Source organism: Rhamphochromis sp. 'chilingali', assembly GCF_963969265.1.
Source record: "Rhamphochromis sp. 'chilingali' genome assembly, chromosome: 8".
NCBI lineage: Eukaryota > Metazoa > Chordata > Actinopteri > Cichliformes > Cichlidae > Rhamphochromis > Rhamphochromis sp. 'chilingali'.
The window spans coordinates 17,307,724-17,327,371 of NC_137935.1; the positions used below are offsets into that span (position 1 = coordinate 17,307,724).

Genomic DNA, 19,648 nt, shown 5'->3' on the forward strand with positions numbered 1-19,648 from the left:
GTACAGGAAGTCTTTTTTTTTTGTGAAATTGCGCTCATGTCCCTGCTGTTGCTTTGACAGCCACTATCTAAACTGTTTAATCTGGGACCATCAGAGGTGTGTGGGAGGCCCAGAAAAAGAGAAAGTCCAGATACAGTTCAGTAGCTATAAGTCAAGGTAACACATCTCTTTCTTTACCACAGCAGATCAATACACCAATCAGTTTGTCAGTCTCTGTGAAGTAGTCAGACTCGAACGTCAAGGAAGGTGGTAGGGAAGCAGACTATGCAGACATTTTAGGTTTCCAAGGTGAGCAATTTATTTACAGTGAACTTAATTTAATGTATAACTTAACAAAACTTCCCCCAAATCAATTCATTTAACAAAACTCACCATAACATGGCTCTGGTGACACAGCTCACCTCTCCTCTCACCTGCATCTGGTAGAGACTGGCTTTAAATAGGGCCATCAATTTCCCTCCAATTGCCCAGCCAGTACCACTCACTCAACTGAGGGATCTAAAACTCTACTCAGGTTATCTAAAAACACAAAACCTCTACACACTTCTAACATGCACATTTACACAACTAAATGGCAGTATTAACAAAAGGAATCCCTTTAAACATTAACACAGACAAAAGGAAGCATCTCTCTGGAAAAAGAAACCCCTCCACATGGTTTGACCTGATGATGTCATGTGTGACATGATCAGGACTTTAAAATGAGGAAATGCCAGGCGGGCGTTTCCCCACACCTGACACTCATGATGACTGAAAAGACAAACAGAGTAAGTATGAACAAATGAGTTAATCTGTAACATAATAAAGTATAAAGAAACATAACTTAGTATTTGTCTTAATTTGCAGAATGTTTGATTTGCCGGCAACAAAACGCTTACACAAACAAACCCGGGATAGTGAGTGAAGCAATGTTACTTGACAAATAGCAAATCATAGCAAATACCTAGAAACAGAATAATGTGTACAATGTGCAAAAAAAGGTAAACACATATGGGACAAATGGAGAGAATTGCAACTGCTTCTCCACTTTGTCACAGTCTCCCATTCCACTTTTCCCCTGACTCATGAAAACCACCAAAATACTTGAACTACATATGCTGGGGCAGCAACACATTCCCAACACATTAGTAGGCACTCCACCCTTGTCCAGCTGACAACCTTAGAGTTGTTTTTGTTGTTGAGACTTATGTTCATTTTCCACTACTTCATACACTGTAGCAATGCCAGTTGGAAGCAACTGAAACGCACACACTACCCTGCTTGGCCTAGAATCTGTGACAAAAAACATCCAGAGAAGTCTAACATCAAAGAGAAATGAGTATAATTTGCTGGTGAAGTGTACTAAACACACACTCCCTATGGTTGTACAAACATCCTGTAGCCAAACACACAAATCTCTCTTTCTGTCTTTCAGTGAATTTCTTAATTTGTTATTTCTAACAAAATCAGGACATGTTTAAAACCTGCAATCTCATGTATCCAGTCAACCAGGGGCCTGTTCCAGAAATGATTGCTTAGTGATCGGAGTCTGGCCCTAAACTTGGTTAGTGTTGACTGAATTACATCTGGTCACGTTTTCTGGAACTGAAAACCATGTTTCCCTGAGTTAGGTCTGTGGGTTGAAAGCTGATGACGTTCTGCACTTTCCATAAAAGCTCCTGTTTTGGTCAATTAGCCTGCCTTCAGAGTTAATTTGAAGTTGCTGCTGTTGACTAAAATATTTATTTACTAAAAGTAACTCAAAAATGAAACCGTTATGAAATTGAAAATTGAAATTAGTGCAGTGTTAGCATATCACCCACAAAACTTTGTGCAAATTTGCCTCATTTAGTAAATCTGACCAAGGCTTTGGCTGAGAGAGTGATCCCTGCCGTGTGGATTCACCACACCTTAAAGCAGTTTTAAGGAAGTGGATTTCTGGTCATGGTGACTGTTATGACTTTAAGGCCACTGCACAGTATCCCTGTGTGCAATACCCTTTTACAAATATCTGAATAGCTGTTATACATATTAGGGTGTTTTTGAAGTCTTGCTCTTTGCTTCTAGGTACATAGTATGAATGGTATGATCCATCCATTCAGAGAGAATGGACACACCCATTCAATCAGGTTGTGGTTTGCCAAGATGCATTAATACATGGGTTGATACTGGATGTACTTGAATGTGTTTCATAGAAAGAAGAAGGTCATCATTGTCCTTGACTGAAGCAGCCTGTGGTATAAGAGTACAATCTTGGAGTTCTTGCAGTTTTTATATCTACTTCTGCTCATCTACATTTTTCTGTAGAGGTTTTGGGGCCGTTTAGCAAGTTCAGTATAAGATATCATAGTTTCTGTTTTCTAAATAATGTTAATGACGTCTTTCCAAAAAAAAAAAAAAAAACATCAAAGAGGCTGTACAAGAAAATTTTATTGAAGACATCAAAGGCAAAACATATCAGACAGACACATCTCTTCAAAGCAGAACTTCAGGTTGTGAGTTGAGATAATCTTTGGCTTGGCAATCACAGCATTACAAAGGTGCAAACAAGCACTGACTCATTTGGGAACTTAGATAACTTTCCTCCCAGATAAACATGATTACCAAATTTACAACCTCCCCTGCACCACTTTGCTCTGGCCTATAGGGCTAGGCTTTAAAATCAGCAGTAAGTTAGTCTGATAAACACAGTGGCCTGTGGGCTATGTAACTGCATTTTCCTGAGATATCAGAGAACATTTCATTTATATAGCTAGTGCATATAAATGAAAATAAGGAGGTGAGTATTAGAAGGAAAGCCAGGACAGCCCCAGGCAACGATCAGCAGGTAGGTGGCCGTTGCTGACACACAATGGTGTGGGTAATGGGGGCCATATGGGCTATCTGTGAGGCATGATAACGGTAAGAAGTGTCTTTTACAGACAAATAATTTTCATTTGCTGCCAGTTTCAAGAAAACTTCACTGAAACATGTATCAAGCTGTTTGAAAAAAATAAAAATAAAAAATGGACTTTTATCGAACTCCAACAAACTCCAATTAGCAGCTTGAGGGCAACATCAAAGGAAAAATACGGAGCAGTACTATACAAAGATAAAAGTGTTCAGCCAACAAGAAGAAAGGAAAGCAAGGTTGCATTAAAAAACAAACAAACAAAAAAAACCCCAAACATAAAACCTTTTGCGTTAGCAGGATCTAACTTTTGGAAATCGTTTTGGGACTATTTCCAAACGGTTTATACTTTGAACTCTGATGATCCAGTTTTAAATCCTTTAAGTTCCACCAGAGTGGACTAGTTAAAGGTGTGCTGGAAATTTGTACCTATAAAAGCCGCTTAATTACTGTATCCTCTAACACAATGTTTCCCAGCCACTGTCCCGCAGCATATAGGTGTGACGTTGAAGATTGTCTGGTTGCACCTGATTAGTACTCAAACAGCGTGAGTGAGGAGCGGAGCAATTACATTCTCTATGACTAGAGGGCAGTACAACTACCTCCTCTAATTAAATGGGTTGCCAACTGCCAGTAAAACAGAAGACGATGAAGAATAAATTACATAGGCCTAATAGTCATCCTGTGAGTGAGAAAACGCAGTGCATAACAGCAATAGATACATATTTGAAAAGAAAAATTTGTCAATCTGACATGGATCCTGGAGAAAATTCCAACCCAGATGAAGACCCTAGCATGAGTAGTGGTCAGAAAAAACAAAAAAGGTATCGGTAGACAAACCGAGCCAGCAACCGCGCCACGTTCCTGGATAGAGCTGAGGAGAGCCCCAGACGTGGGACCACCCAGCAGCCACGGTGCAGACGCCACAGTGGGCTGCAGTGACGAGTCCACAGGCCCAGCCAGTCGCCAGAGCATCCGAGCCCCGGTCCCAAAGGCTCAAGGTCCGAGGGTACCCCTATCCCCTGGAAGGGGCCCAACCGAGCCACCAGTGCCAGGCCCCGCCATCACCTGGTCCCATATTTTCAGTGTGCCTTTGCTATTCCTTTCTTCTTTTGGGGGAATTTAGAAACACTCCTACTAATGTTGAGATGCAGCATTTTATAGTGATAATGCTGTAAAAAAGGAAAAGGACAATCTATTTGGCAGCATAAGTTATGTGTGAAAGCGACTGATACTTTCATCTGAAAAGACCCAAAATCATTCTTTTTAAATTAAACTGTGTAGAAGTGCATCAACAATCATGTATGCCCTGCGTAATTACTAAATAACTCATAGATTTAAAAGCAACTGCAATTTCCTTCAGCATTTAGGAAGCTTATATCAAGCTTAGTAACTCCCACTTTGGAGCTTAACTGAGAGGGCCTGCAGTGGGAGGTAATGCAATCTCCAGAAAGGCTTGTCATCAGTGAGTCACCATGTCTTCACCCACACTGTGCATATGTGAGGGTGTAGTCTCGTAACGTTGGCGGAAAAAACCCACACATACACGTGTTGGTCCAACGTCACAAACATTCGCCTAGTCAATAGAAAGAAAAGTAGAAAGAAATAGTGTACTCGTACAGGGGTGACTCATGGAAATTGGTGAGTACTTGGTGAATATTATAGTCACAGGAAGCACATTTTTTAGAGGAGGTGCATGTACAAAAAGTAATTAGACGTTTGTGTCAGTACAGATTATGGGTGCTAATGATGCTGTTCTCACTGAGTGTTATCACACATGTCCATCAGAGGTCAGTATTGCAGAGGATGAGTGAATATTTCAACTGTAAAATGTTTATATTTAAACATGATATGTGTACTGCAAGTCTATCTTCTTGTGGAAAGGAGCCTTACAATCCTGGAACTTGTTGTAAAATACATTATGAACACAGCATCACAGGTAATGAATTATTAAACTGGCTAATGAAAGAATAACAATAATTTGAATTAGAATTTTGACTTTATGCTTTTGCAAGAAACAGAGCACCTAAATGAGGTGAACATGGAATAACTTAATAATCGGTTTAGTTAATGGTATGAAAAGCCTAAAAATGTTTAAAGCAGTAATTTCAGTGCCTGGTTGTTCAAGTGTTTGGCTATTTTTGAGGCTGCAGTCTGTGGAGCAGTCGAATTGTCCTGCTATAGACTATTTAATACTGCAAGAAATAACTGGTAGCTGTATGTATATACATAGTGTATATACTATGTATAGTATATACCTGTTACACTGGTACAAATAATGGTAGCTATATAACTGCTAACAGAATTTCTCAGTGAGTAATGATTAGAAACAGCCAAACACAGAAGATAACAACAAAATATTTATTTGCTTGCTTTTTAAAGCATTTTTAAAATATGAATCATCCATCTAATAATGAATGAATATTCTTTATTGTCATTGTCACAGGTACAATGAAATTGAAAGATGTCTCTGGTCAGTGCAACATCACAAAAGATAAATACTTAAAAACTATAATTAAATACTTAAAAACTATAATGATAGGATATAAAAGATAGAAATACATATAAAATACAGTATTCTCATACCGTAGATACACCCAAGCAATCCAGGCCTAAGGCCCCATACAGACACTCAACATACGACCTAGTTGATATATCACTCAAACAATCAATCACTCAGTCAATTTGTTAGCGCATCCAACAAAACATGTCTGAAAGCATTCCAACATCAAGGGCACAAATGACAACAGGGGCAATGAAAGTCATCTACTTTTAGTAGCATTGAGACATGATATTGCAATTGGGTAGAAACTGTGTTTGAGTCTGTTAGTCCTTGTGTATGTTGTTCTATACCGTTTACCTGAAGGCAGCAGTTCGAACATGGAGTGTCCAGGGTGTGAGGTGTCCTTTATGATGTTATGGGCTCTTTTGAGGCAGCGGGAACTGTGTAGGTCTTTCAGTTTGAGGAGAGGGCAGCCGATTGTCCTTTGGGCAGCGTTGATTACTCCCTGGAGTGCTTTCCTCTGAGCCACTGTGCAGCTAGCGTACCATATGCCTATGCAGTACGTTAGTATGCTTTCGATGGAGGCTCTGTAGAAAGACACCAGCAGTCTCTGTGTGATGTTGTTCTTCCTAAGCACTCTCAGAAAGTACAGTCTCTGTTGTGTCTTTTTCAGTAGCTCAGAGGTATTCACACTCCAGGATAGGTTTCCCTCTATGCTGACTCCCAAGAAGCGGAAGTCTGCCACCCTCTCCACACAGTCGTCGCTGATGATTAGTGGTTGGATTTCTGTCTTGTGTCTTCTGTAGTCAATTATGAGTTCTTTGGTCTTTTTCGTGTTTAGGAGAAGGTTGTTATCCTTGCACCATGAAGACAGCCGCTCCACCTCATCTCTGTAGGCAGACTCATCTCCCCCAGATATGAGCCCCACCACAGTAGTGTCATCTGCGAACTTTACAATGGCGTTGCTCTGGTGGGCGGGGGTGCAGTCGTGTGTATAAAGCGAGTAGAGCAGTGGACTAAGCACGCAGCCCTGTGGCGACCCAGTGCTTAGATTTAGGGCTGGAGATGTGTAACATCCCACTCTCACTCTCTGTCTGCGGTCGGTGAGGAAGCTATTGATCCACTTACAGGTGCTGTGAGGAAGCCCTAGGTCTTTTAGCTTGGCGTCCAGTTTGTATGGAAGAATGGTGTTAAATGCCGAGCTATAATCCACAAAGAGCATACGCACATAGCTTCCTTGCCTCTCCAGATGTGTTAATGCTACATTGAGTGCTGTTGCTATGGCGTCCTCTGTCGATCGGTTTGCTCTGTAGGCAAACTGGTGTGGGTCAAGGCTGCTGGGTAGGGCTGCTGTAATGTGGTAACGCACAAGTTTCTCAAAGCACTTCATCACCACCGGGGTTAGTGCCACTGGTCTATAGTCATTTAGGCTAGAGATATGAGATTTCTTGGGCAAGGGTATTATGGTGGAGGTCTTGAGGCAGGGTGGGACGTTTGACTGTTCAAGGGATTGGTTAAAAATCCTGGTGAAAATATAGGCAAGCTGGTCTGCGCAGTCTCTCAGCACACGTCCTGGTACGCCATCTGGGCCGGCTGCCTTCCTCGGGTTAACAGCTACAAGCACTTAAACTAAGTTAGATGTTTCCATTTATTCAAAGCTATTGCAACAGTCCTTATTTTTAGTTCTATGAACATGTGCGGACCACTCACCATGACATTGTGTGCAGTAAGCAGATTGAGGCATTTTTGGAAAAGTGTCGGTGAGGAAATCAGAGATCCGTTTCTTCCAGTCTCCCACTTGTCCCTAGAGTTTATAATGACTTTGATGACTTTGATGACTTTGATGTTGTCTGATGAAACCCTATGAAAGACCAGAGATTTACTGACTTTTTCTTTTCCTGCAGTTTTGCCTGAACCCATAATTTGTTCCAGACCTACAAGAAGATTGTTCCCTGCTGACTCACTGCTGCTTAACTATAAGGGAAACACACCAGGATACTTTTAGACTATGCTTCAGGCTTAATTTCCTAGTACACTCTTAGAAAGGATGTGTTAAAAAATGACACAAAAAATGTGTTGTTACACTATTAACACATTTTGTGTAAATTTTAACATAACATGTGTAAGAAAATGTGTAAACATTGAAAAAATGTGTAAAACGCTTAACACACTTGATGTGTTGCACAGTTTAACACATTTTGTGTGTTATTTTCAGAATCTAACAACAGGACCTAAAATTAGCAGCTCAGTAATTTGATACTAGCCCTGTGTTTAGTGAAATAAATTGTAGATTAACAATGTATTATAACTATATTAACTGAATAAATAAAATGTTTAGTTATTGTTTGTTTTCCTTAATCCTTTCCTCATTACTTTCAACAAATAAAACATTTTATAATGTAATGTGGACCAAGGTATGGTGTACTAAAATTCTGAAAGAGGATTAATTTTTTATTTCTCAATATGTATGGCATACCAATTAATGGCCATGGCTATACTATAAGCATAAGTATCCACAAAGAACAGGCTTAATTTTGACCGTAACATGTGAATACAATTGAAGCAAAAGTAGAAAATGAAATGAGTAAGAACACACATGCTTAAAATTGAAACAAATTCTGCCCAGCAACATGACATACCGGCGGCGGCGGGAAGGGGGCGCTATCTTTCGCGCCAATGAGACAAAGGAGACAAAGATGGAGGTTACGTCGCCTAGTATGTTGTCAGACCTTACAGTAAGTATCATTTACCAGTTTATCTTAATGTACTGAAAATATGCCGGGTTTCTGGAAGAATGTGAATTTATATAAAATATAGGAGTTTAGAGTTTAAGTTAATTACTGCTTAACTATACCTAGCTAACCTTAATGTAACAGTCTTGCTAACATATCCTACTCTTAATTTTATTATTAGTTCTTGGATTTCGTGCCATACTCCATTAGAGTTAATGTGTTTTGGTAGTATTAGAGTATTCAGAAATTGCTCTTAGAACCAGTGTGGTAGTTGGCTAGCGGCTCCGACAGGCATTATGTTGTCTATGAGCAACGCCAGAGTCAGCACCTAACCGTAGCAGTGTTGAGTAAAATGACAATATTGTCGTTAGCTCTGAATATAGCAAATGTAGTTATCACCGCGACCATTCGTTTACTAGCAGAGAATAGGAATAAAGACTGAGTAACTTTAACATGAAATATACCTCATATTGACAGAGATAATTATTTTTTCAAGCAGTTAAAGCAGTTTTTGCATCTAGTATGATTAACTAAAGTATGTGCACATTCTTTTTTAAGGCTTATTGCTGGAAACATGCTCTGATATAGTTTCTTTTTTATGCAGAACTTCTGAGGAAGTAATAGTCAGTGTTATTTAAAAAACCAAACAACAGCAACTTGACCATGCAAATTATCTTACTTATTTAGCCATGTGTTTCATTTTTTCAGCACACATATGACAACTTAGAATCTGTCAAAGTCCTTGTAACCACTTTTATAGATGAGAAAGAAATTTGTAAAAAAAAAAAAATTCTTATTGTCAGCAGTGCCACAGACATCAGACATCACTATTAGTCAGGATCAGATTTATTCACCAAGTAGCAACTAGAAGATAAAATCAATTTATTTATTATTCAGAATTTCTTTTAGTCATTGCGTTATAATCACGTAGTTAAGAAACCGCCTTCTTCTGCTGCAGCTTTTTGAGTAAACTCGTGCTTTTATGCTCTGTGGAAATTTGCTGTCATGACTTTGAAGATTATTGCAGAGAGGTAAAGTGTCTGGTGTTGCCTTTACACAGTCTACCATTACCACAGAAGAACAAAGTCAACCCCTGAAGTCACTCAGGAAAGCCCCACAGATTCTTAAGGAGTATGAAACCTGTCGGTGCCATCGAGGAGGCTCCTTGTGAAGACTTGCATTGGGGATTTGGTGGAGAGGTGTGGTTAGTAAGTATCGCACTTTACTGTACTTTGTTAAAATTTTGCAATGAATGTTTTCCTTTAAAAATGTTGAAGTGCACAGAAGTAAAAAAGTTTACCTTTGTTTTCCAGTTACCCTCTTAGTGCAGAGAAGCTAACTGTAGCAAAAAGCATCCTCACCACTTTTCCACCCTTAAGTGGCAGGACAGGGGGAAGGATTTGTAAGTAAATTTAGCATTTTAATAATGTAAATTCCACTACATACTGTAAATTGCACTTGTTCCCACTTACTGTGTATCGTTTAACCTTTATCTAATTATTTATTAGAGCTTTTTTTCTCAGTTAAAATTGCTCAGCTGTTACCCATATACCTCTGTCCTTTCTTCCTCAGGAGCATTATTATGATCCAGTCTCTCATTGTGGATTCCTAGAGACTAAACTGCGCAACCTTAGACGGAATCTCGACCAGGGGCAGAGACATTATAAGAAGCGAAAAGTGACAGATGACTGTGGTGAAGACAAGAAGCTCAGGCGAGAGGATGGGAATACCAGCAGCACAGATGAGTGGGTCACCCAAGTTATTGCGGCCCTCAGCTGAGAACCTTCCAATTATCATGTCAGGCATGGAGGAAACATACACCAGTCTCAGAGCCTGGAATATTCGGAGAGTACCCACGGTTTTTGGACATGCCAAGTCTGGTAAGTTGCTTGGTTCTCTGGTAATGGTTTATGTACTCCTTCTCCACTCAGTTGTGTTTTGCATACAAAGTATGTAACAGGAGTCGATACATTTGGAGGTATGTTTATGAGCTCCTAGTGAATATTTTGAAAGTTTTATAACTTCAGAGTTTGATCATTACTCCCTGCGCACTGATTACAATGAGCATCACTTTTCACATGGTCCAAAATCTTAGTTGTACCACCAAATGACTATCTAATAGTAGGGACATCAAATGACAATGCAGAAAGTGCTGCTCGTGGAAGTGAAAACCCTACAAAAAAATCACCTAAATCTGTATGAAACTCTGCTTTCAGCAGCACTATTTTCAACAAAAAAGCTCTACAGGACAAACCGCAGATAGACAACATAAGAAATTGTCTGCTAGAAAGTTGAACATCAGCTAAAAAGTCCTAATTTTTTCTCAGGGTCTGATGGGACCCAAATCATAGCTAAAATTAAGGAATAATGGACTTGTATTCAAATACCACTCCAAGTAAATTGTTGTTTAACTGTGTAGGTAAGCTAGATGTGGAATGGGTAACAGAAATGTGATACTGTAAAGTTTGATCTTAGCCATACAGCTACCAAATGGACAGAATGTACTTTTGATTTAATGTATTTAATGCTTCATTTTAAGCTTAAACACTTCTTTTATTTCCGTAGGCTGGACTTGGAGTTTGGCAATTTTACAGGAGGAAAGGTGGATCTCTTTTTGCGAAAATGGGAAGCCAGTATCATTCCGAAGCTCAAATCAGTAGCTGCCCTGGAAACAAGAACCCCCCCGCCATGTGTTAACACACCTACTCCCACCAGTTGGTGCCAGTCGTTGCAGCCTTTTTTGCACTGGTATGTATTCAGTAAAGTTCTCACGGTATTTACCTGAGGAAAGCATTTGTCTACACCTCACTGAATACTATCTTTATCTTCCCCCATCTCCAAGCCTGGAACAAGTATTGCATCGCTTTGCAGTGATCCTGAAGCATCATCCACAACACACCAACCCCAGCTGATATGCATCGGTGATCTAAAGAGGGCAACCAGGCAGTACATCATTGTTGCTAAGAATGACAGAGTAACCATTTCTCTGAATGATGGCCTGACGTGTGCTGTGGATAAGCTTTTCAAACTGTACTGGGTATGTAACTTGTCCTATCCAGCACCACTTGGCTCCGTCTTCACCTTCTTTGATTTTGTCTATGACCTGCCGCTGTCCACCCAAAGGAAAACCAAAGTACTGGAGCTGATTGCACAGATTAAAGGATGCAAGTAAAATGTTCACCTGTCCAAAATGTAGAGAGTCTCTGTTCACAGAGGTGAGAAACCTCATTTGGCATCTTTGTCAAATACACTGCTTATCAGGACTGACCATTTTTATGCCTATGCAGTGGAAAGGTCAGACAATATGAACTGATTGGCTGAAATTTTTGATTTTTGTATTTAAACCCAAGGTACAAAATTGTATAACCTGGATGCTATATTCGCCAAAAAGTATGTTTTTCTGTTTGCATGCAACTGCACATTTGTTAAATGTTGACAATTTGTTGAAGATGACAATTGTTACCTTTAAAAATTTTAATTCATGTATTGTCTGGATTATATCAGAACATTATATATATACACTCAACAAAAATATAAACGCAACACCTTTGTTACTGCTCCCATTCCCCATGGGATGGACGTATCGAGGCTTGCTTCATTTATGGGAGGAGCTGAAAATGATGACGTCCGAAGCCTCGCTGCCCGGCTGTACCACGTGACTGGTTCATGAAGTGGTTCGAACTTTGCCGCGAGATATGACAGCGATATAAACCCCTCAGACTTCATTCAAAAATGTGGGTGTTTGATGGAGAGTTGCGGTTAGTGAGAGTTTGGAGACCGTTTGGAGGTTTATGAGAGTGAGGAAAGTCAGGAGAGAATGGAGCCAGCTAAGAAGAGGAGGATGTCCTCCCCTGTGTGGGAACATTTTGATCTTATTCCTCCCAACAAGCTATGTAAAATTCTACAGAAGATGTATTTTCATGATACTGATGGTGCAATACAATTTATGTTGAGCTGTCTTGACTTTTGTACAAGGTGAAGTGTTTGCTGTGTGCCAGGGAGCTGGGATATAACAACAACAACACCTCATCCATGCTTAGGCACTACAGAGCTTTGCATGAGAATAAGGGGGACACCGATTGTGGAGCAAGACCAGGTGAGCCATCAAATGCCATGATAATATAGGATGCAGTAATGTTACTAAATGATATAACAATATTATACAACTGTTATAAGTTACGTGTGATATTTATATTTGTGCTTTATCTTTATTGTCTTTCCTCAGGAGAACAATCTCAAATAGATGAAGACCTGGTCAGCATGGTGATTGAGGACTCCCAGCCATTTAGCATTGTGGAGGACAAAGGATTCAAAAGATTTGTTAAATCATTAAATCCTAGCTATGTTCTCCCCACTAAAAGGTCATGAAAGCAGTGGAAATTTAGTTTTTACAGAATAAAATGTGAACAGGCAGGACTGAGGCTCAAAGCCTCAGTGTGTAGCTGTCCATACCTCAACGTTACAAAAGCACAACTACTGTCCACACCCCAACCACACCTCACCTCACAGTAAATGATCATTTCCATTTCAAGCATTTCCAAATAATCATTTCCCATACTGCCACTATAAATATACACAGTATACTGCCATCACTACAATATACATGTTTTACACACTCCTTTTGTTGTTGACATTTACAGGCTGTGTGCAAAATGCCACACTCTTCAAATTCATGCCAGCTATTATTTTTACGTCCAGTAGGTGTCCTGCTAGAGCAAATGAAGCTTCATGAAGCTTCGCGTTGGGGTGAACCAATTGGATGAAAAGCTTCAGTGCTTCATGAAGCTTCATCTGCCCATCACTACAAAACGGGGTGAGGGGCAGAGAGACGCAGACTAAGGAACAGAACACCATGGAACGCAGACGAGCCGACAACAAGCACAGACCAACACTCACTATATATACACACACACACAAACAAGGAGACCAGGTAATGACATACAGGTGGGAGCACAGCTGATTCTAATACACATAATGACTGGAGGATACAAGCTGAACACAATGACCATAGACACAGACCTTCAGAATAAAACAGGAAATCCCAGGGCACAAGGGCAGGACACAGAATACTAGCATCAGAATAAACTAGAACAGAAGACAATAATCATATAAAACACAAAACGCTGGGTCAACGACCCAGCACCATGACAGATAGACTGGCCACAGGAATGTGGGTCGTATTCAGTGGTTGAGAGAAGGCGGCAGAAGCACCCAGCAGGACAGTCAAAAACACAACCATCACTGAGATGAGTAACCTGCCATATTAGTGTGCATGTTTTAACTTGCAGTAGATGGATTAGTTTACAATAGGATTACACCACTCTCAAATAAAGGTTAGTTTTAGTACTCAGTTTTTAATTCTTATTTTTTGAGTAACATTCTTTTGGTGTTCTTATGTAAGCTTTATTTAATCATAAATGCCTTTATGTAGCTTTAAACTTGACATACCAATGTGCAATAGCACTCCGAATCTCATTGTATCCTATTCAAAATGACTAGCCCTTCATCTATTCTAGATACCAGCTACTGCGAGTGATACCTACATCTTGACTTTGCTTCTACAGCTCAATCATGTGGAACTAATACTTTCAACAAAGAAACACATCTATGCTGTCAGTTAACTGTTACTGCAAAACCTTCACCAAAGCGCAGATGTTGTGAAAGGGTAAGTAGAGCTAATCAAAAGAAGTATTACATAATAAAGAGCGATAGTTATGGGATTTACTGTATGAAGAATGTAAGAACCCAGGATCCCGCTTTAAAAAGCTCAACTTTCACTTGGATATGATTAAAGTATAGCATATCTGTTTTAGTTTTTAGTATTTGTTTTTGCTTTTTCTACAGCCGTGTTGTATTCTGATGAATGATAAGAAGATCCTGAAGAGGAACTCCACAGATCATGTGTGCTGTCATCATAGCCAGCAGCTAGACTGAGTGCTGCCGTTGGAAGAATGATGGTGCTGAGATACAGCTGAAGAATTCATCTTGCTGTGTAGAAGAATCAGCTGTACTTGAAGGTCAGAAGTGGCCAAATCCAGTTTCATACACATCTTAGAAATGTATTTAAAAGTAAACTCTGGGTATCCTCTGCTTTGAATGATAAGCCACCATTAATAAAAGAATGACTGCTGTGGCACCGGGCAGCACCGGCCCCACTACCGCTAAACAGGTGACAATAGATTTAAAAGCGACAGGACTTAGTACTGTTGAATCTTTGATTTTGTTTATTTTTTGCTTACTTTTACTTGCATCAATTTGAAAGAGTCCATGTATATGCAAAACATTATTTTATTTTACATGCTGGAATATGCAGAAAATAGGTTTAAATGTTAAACAATTTCTTCAAGTCAAAGACAGTTGCATATAAATTAATTTTTGCTTAATGCAATGTGCATAAAATTAAAAGATTAAAACTAATAAAACAATTTTTAAAAGAGACTTTCCATTTGATTCAATTTTATATGATGGATTATGCATAAAAAATAGAATTGGGCTGAAGGGTCTATTGCTTTACTACGTATTCAGGTTGTGTATCATGCTTTAAAAATGTAACTAAGTAACTAATTACTTTTGAAAATAAGTAATCAGTAAAGTAATATGATTACTTTTTGGAGAATTAATTAGTAATCAGTAACTAAGTAATTAGTTAGTTAGTTAGTTTTCAATTAACTTGACCAACACTGCTGCACAGAGTGTGAAAATCTTCTGTTGAAAAGAACATGACACCAAAAATGAAACACTAGGAAGACGTTTTATTGCTGTGTGACTCATTTTGGCTGTAAGTTCCAAGTTCACGAATTTAGCTTTTATCAAAGATTATAACAAAAATGTAGAACTGTCTCATTCTTTTAGCATGACTGAACTTTCAAATGTATTTATTACAAAACCCGGAAAGCATTAGCCAGTGCATTGGCCTAATGACACAATTTGGTTCAATTCCTTCAAAGTGGGAAAACAATTCTTATCAGTAAAGTGCAAAGGATGGGAAAATATGCAGGCTCTCACTGGTTGATTACACACAGGCTATGGTGTTTTGGCAAAGGAATTTTTGCAGCTTCACCCTAACTGATGTGGGTGAGTCATGTTTTCTAGACATAATTCATACTCATATGTTTAAACTATTAAATGTCTTGCTGTAACTCCTCTCTCCCACGGATTCCTTTCCTGTTCCTGCCTGTATGGCCCTCCGGTGTCTCCGTTCCTGAGCGCGATGTGGTCCCAGGTTCTACGTACTGTCTGTGTGGGTTTGGATCCTTGTGTCATTGATCTATCGACTTAGTACTGGACTCCTTCAATACACACAGCTTCTCCGACTCCGCTTTTCCCTGGCTGCTCCACCACCGGCTGCTCTTCATCTCCACACGTCCTGGCTCCTGGCGTCCTGGTTGTTCTCTCCCACAAATTCCTTTCCTATTCCTGCCTGTACAGCCCTCTGGTGTCTACGTTCCTCCCTCAGTGAAAGTACATTCACCGAGGCTCCTGCATGTGGATAACTCCGACCATCCTCTTACCAAAGACCTTTTATCCTGCCTTGATTGCTTTAATTTTAAACAACACATAAACTTCCCTACTCACACCAAGGGCCATACTTGGACCTAGTCTGCTGCTCCAGAGTTACTCCTTCAAACTGCACAGCCAACGAGCTACCAACCTCTGATCATCTGCTTCTCTCCTTTAATGTCCTAATGACTTTCTCCATAATCAAAAACCCCTGCACCATGTCTTTCAGGAATATCAAGAGAATAAATCTTGATATCCTTTCTTCTGCTCTTTCTAGTTGTCTATCTCTCAACAACCTGTCTACTCTAGATGATCTGGTCTCTTATTATAATCATAGCCTTAGTAGTATTTTGAACTCTCTCACTCCACTAAAAACTAGACCTGTATCCTTTTCTCACTCAGCACCTTGGTACACACCTGAACTCTGACTTTGGAAAGCTAAAAGCCGACGACTTGAGTGTCTCCATAAGAAAACCGGCCTTACTATTCATAAGAAAATGTTTAACAATCATGTTCTGTTTTATATAGATTGTATTAACCAAACTAAATCTGCCTATTACTCTACCATTGTTTGTTCAAGCGAGGATTCTACTAAGACACTGTTTTCACTATTCAAGTATTTTCTCAGGCCGTCTGACTTTCTACCCACTCATCTCTACTCGTCTAACTTCTGTGACTCTCTAAAGCTATTCTTCACTTTAAAAATTTATAAAATACACCAAGACCTGGCTCCTGTGTTCCATGTAGCTCCTCCTTCTCAACCCCACCCCCATTACATTGCCTTTCTGCCTTCCAACTTCCCTCTGTCACTGATATCTCTGATCTCATCCACAAATCAAAGCCTTCTACCTGTCACCTTGACCCCTTTCCTACAGTCTTAGTTAAGGCGTGTCTATCCTCTCTTCCTCTTTCAACGTTGCCGCTCGCCCCAGTTCTGAAAAAAATAAATAAATAACAGGTCTACAGCCCAACAACCTTAATAACGTTCGTCCTATATCCAATCTACCATTTCTCTCAAAAATTCTTGAAAAAATAGTTGCTTCACAAGTTTATCTACGCCTTACCAATAATAACCTTTACAAACGGTTCCAGTCTGGTTTCCGTCTTTCTCATAGCACCAAAACTGCTCTTATAAAAATAACAAATGATCTTCTTATGGCAGCTGGTCTCCTCTCCATCCTTATTATCCTCGATCTGAGTGCACCATTTGACACCATCTCTCACACCATCCTTCTCAGCAGATTAGCTTCTTTCGGCCTTTCTCATACCCCACTAGCCTGGTTCAAATCATACCTGTCTGACCACACTCAGTTCATTCGATTAAAATCCTCCACCCCTCAGCCTTTTCCTTTGTCTTCTGGGGTGCTCCAGGGATCTGTCCTTGGGCCTTCCTTTTCATTATTTACCTCCTTCCACTTGGACACATTTTCTGTAAATATAATATTCAGTTCCGCTGTTATGCCGACGACACCCAGCTTTACCTGTCTACTCTTCCTCCACCCTCCGTCACCCTCTGCTTAGCCGAACTTGATTCATGGTTTTCCTCCAACTGTCTTAAACTCAACAGCAACAAATCAGAGCATCTCCTGGTTGGCTCCAAATCATCGCTATCCAGGACTAACACTTTTTCTGTTACTATCAATCACTTGTCAGTTTCTACCTCTCCATCTGTGAAAAATTTGGGTGTCATTCTTGACAGTACATTATCGTTTAACTCTCACATCAATAATATCACTAGCTCAGCATATTTCCAACTCCGTAACATCAATCACCTCCACCCCTTCCTCACTCCACATGCCACTGTTATTCTGGTCCGTAGTCTCGTTACTTCTCGGATTGACTACTGTAATTCACTCTTATTTGGCCTGCCACAAAAATCCATCAACAAGCTTCAACATGTCCAGAACTCTGCTGCCCGTATTATTACTAGGACTCCCTTTACTCACCACATCACCCCTATCCTGAAGCAGCGTCGCTGGCTCCCAGCTCAACTCCGCATTAATTTTAAAATAGTCCTTTACACATTTAAGGCTATTCATTCTCTCTCCCCATGAGTGTACATGGGTGTCTTGGTCTAAAGGTGTTTTACTAGACAAAACAAAAAAAAAGTCTGGATTTGTACATTGTCCTAAGTGGAGATTTTTTTCATGGCCATTGTATGATACATTAACTGAAATTAATACAGATTGTAAAATTACAACAGTCAAAAATTTTAACTAATTTTTTAGTAAAAGGTTGTCATGAATATTACAGTACGTACTGTGCATCATCTGCAGGATACATGCTACTGAAGACCATAAAATGTTTGTTTTTTTTATGTGAAATATGTGCCATGGCTCCAAAAGTTTGGGAAACACTGTATTAAGGTTTACATGGCAGGCCCAAGAATATAAAGGGGAAACAATTTACTATGCACTATAAAACACCAGTGATAATTAATTCATCGAAACCAAGCCATGTTGATAATGCATCTGTCTGTGAGTGACAGCTAAAAAGCTACTTTGAGTAAAGTTTTGTCCAATCCTTTGAAGAGTATTATTAAGTTTATTTATCCAAAACAATGATTGTATCGTCAGGACCCTTTAAATAAGGGCTGCAATGGTTGTGATGGGAGAGTTGAAGTGTATTTTCAAGGAGTGAGAGAATAGCTGTTTTGGTCCATGTGACTATCTTTAATGTCTTTTATTGTGTATGATTCACATTTGTGTTCACTTGTCTTAATATTATTTTGTTGTAATTTCTCCTTTTTTTCCCTTTCAAATCCTTAACATTTAGGCATAAGCAAATGATTCACATTGCTTGTTTGTTAACCCTGCCCTCACTGGTTGGATGTAAGTGAAAAAAAGACCTATGTGAGCTTGTTTCATAAATACAGAAAAGGTTTACACTTAACAGGGACAGTCCAGAATACTGAATGTTTTATTGTATTGGCTATAGATTTATAGATACATAGATATAGAATTAACATGTTTGACTTCTAGTAAAAGATCATTCTTAGTATCCTTGAATGAATTTTAAACTTAACAAAGTGCATCTACATTACTACTATAGTGGACAAAGAATGCTGTCCAGGCAGATGAAGGAAAGTATAGAATGAGACGGAAACAGAAAATCTGTTGTGATCTGTGATTCCACACAGCCACTTTTTCCTTTTTTCATCAGTTGGTATGTAACACCGTTTTGCATTTTGTCAGTCAGGTCTTTCATGGAATATCTTTATATGTCTATATATTTCATGGAATGCACACGGTCTCTGCATCATGCATATTTTCCAGCTCTTGTTTTTTCTTGACTGCTCTCGTCAACCCTATTTGTACTTAGAGTAACTGTCAAAGTGTGGGGGGCAACAGCACTTCTGGGTGTGAATGTATTTTATGTAGATAGTAATGGAGAGCTGAAGCTGCTTTGGTGTTCTGCTTTCAGTGTAAAGACTTTGAAAACAATGGACTTTCACAAAACTAGAAAAACAGCAAACCCAGGAAAATACTTTTGATAGCACTAGGAGACTGTAGGCCAATCAAAACACTTTACACAGGATCAGTTATTTGTTGAGAATTAACACTGATTATAACTAGGGATGGGTATTGATAAGATTTTCACAATTCCGATTCCATTTTCGATTCTGTTTAACTATTCGATTCTTTATCGATTCTTTTTTTTTTTTTTAAAGAGAACACTAAGGTCGATTAGCTTAGAACTTTGTTTTATATCTTCTCTTTGAACAAGATAGAAATTTAGGAGTAACATGGCCTTACAAACCCAACAGTGAGATCTTAAAACAGACCTTCTCAAAGAGTGGGGCCCGCCCCCTAGGGGGGCGCAGAGCCATGGCCGGGGGGGGGGGGGGGGGGGGGGGGGGGGGGGCGGGATGAAAAGGTGGAATAAAAAACAAAATGCTTGGACACTGCTAGCACTGGCGCCTACAGAAACGCAAAGCAGGAGATGAAGCATCGCTGAATATGTTTCCAAACCAACTTCATTCTAAGCCAAAGACTAGAAAATATGGTGAAGCATATCTTCCCTTTGCTTCACCTGCACAAGTGC

The 19,648-nt window shown here is 39.5% G+C and overlaps 1 long non-coding RNA gene across 2 annotated transcripts; it reads left to right on the forward strand.

The window, feature by feature from the left end:
- The first annotated feature begins 7,367 nt into the window (after positions 1-7,367).
- LOC308400867 lies at positions 7,368-14,678 on the forward strand. Of its 2 annotated transcripts, XR_013972427.1 has the most exons (10): positions 7,368-8,107; positions 9,165-9,312; positions 9,418-9,506; positions 9,677-9,984; positions 10,670-10,852; positions 10,947-11,141; positions 12,080-12,200; positions 12,330-13,034; positions 13,669-13,769; positions 13,949-14,678. It is a non-coding gene; the product is annotated as an uncharacterized lncRNA (long non-coding RNA). The 2 variants fall into 2 exon arrangements; XR_013972428.1 differs by lacking the exons at positions 12,080-12,200; positions 12,330-13,034; positions 13,669-13,769; positions 13,949-14,678 and having other exon boundaries at positions 8,030-8,107; positions 10,947-12,049.
- Positions 14,679-19,648: the final 4,970 nt, after the last annotated feature.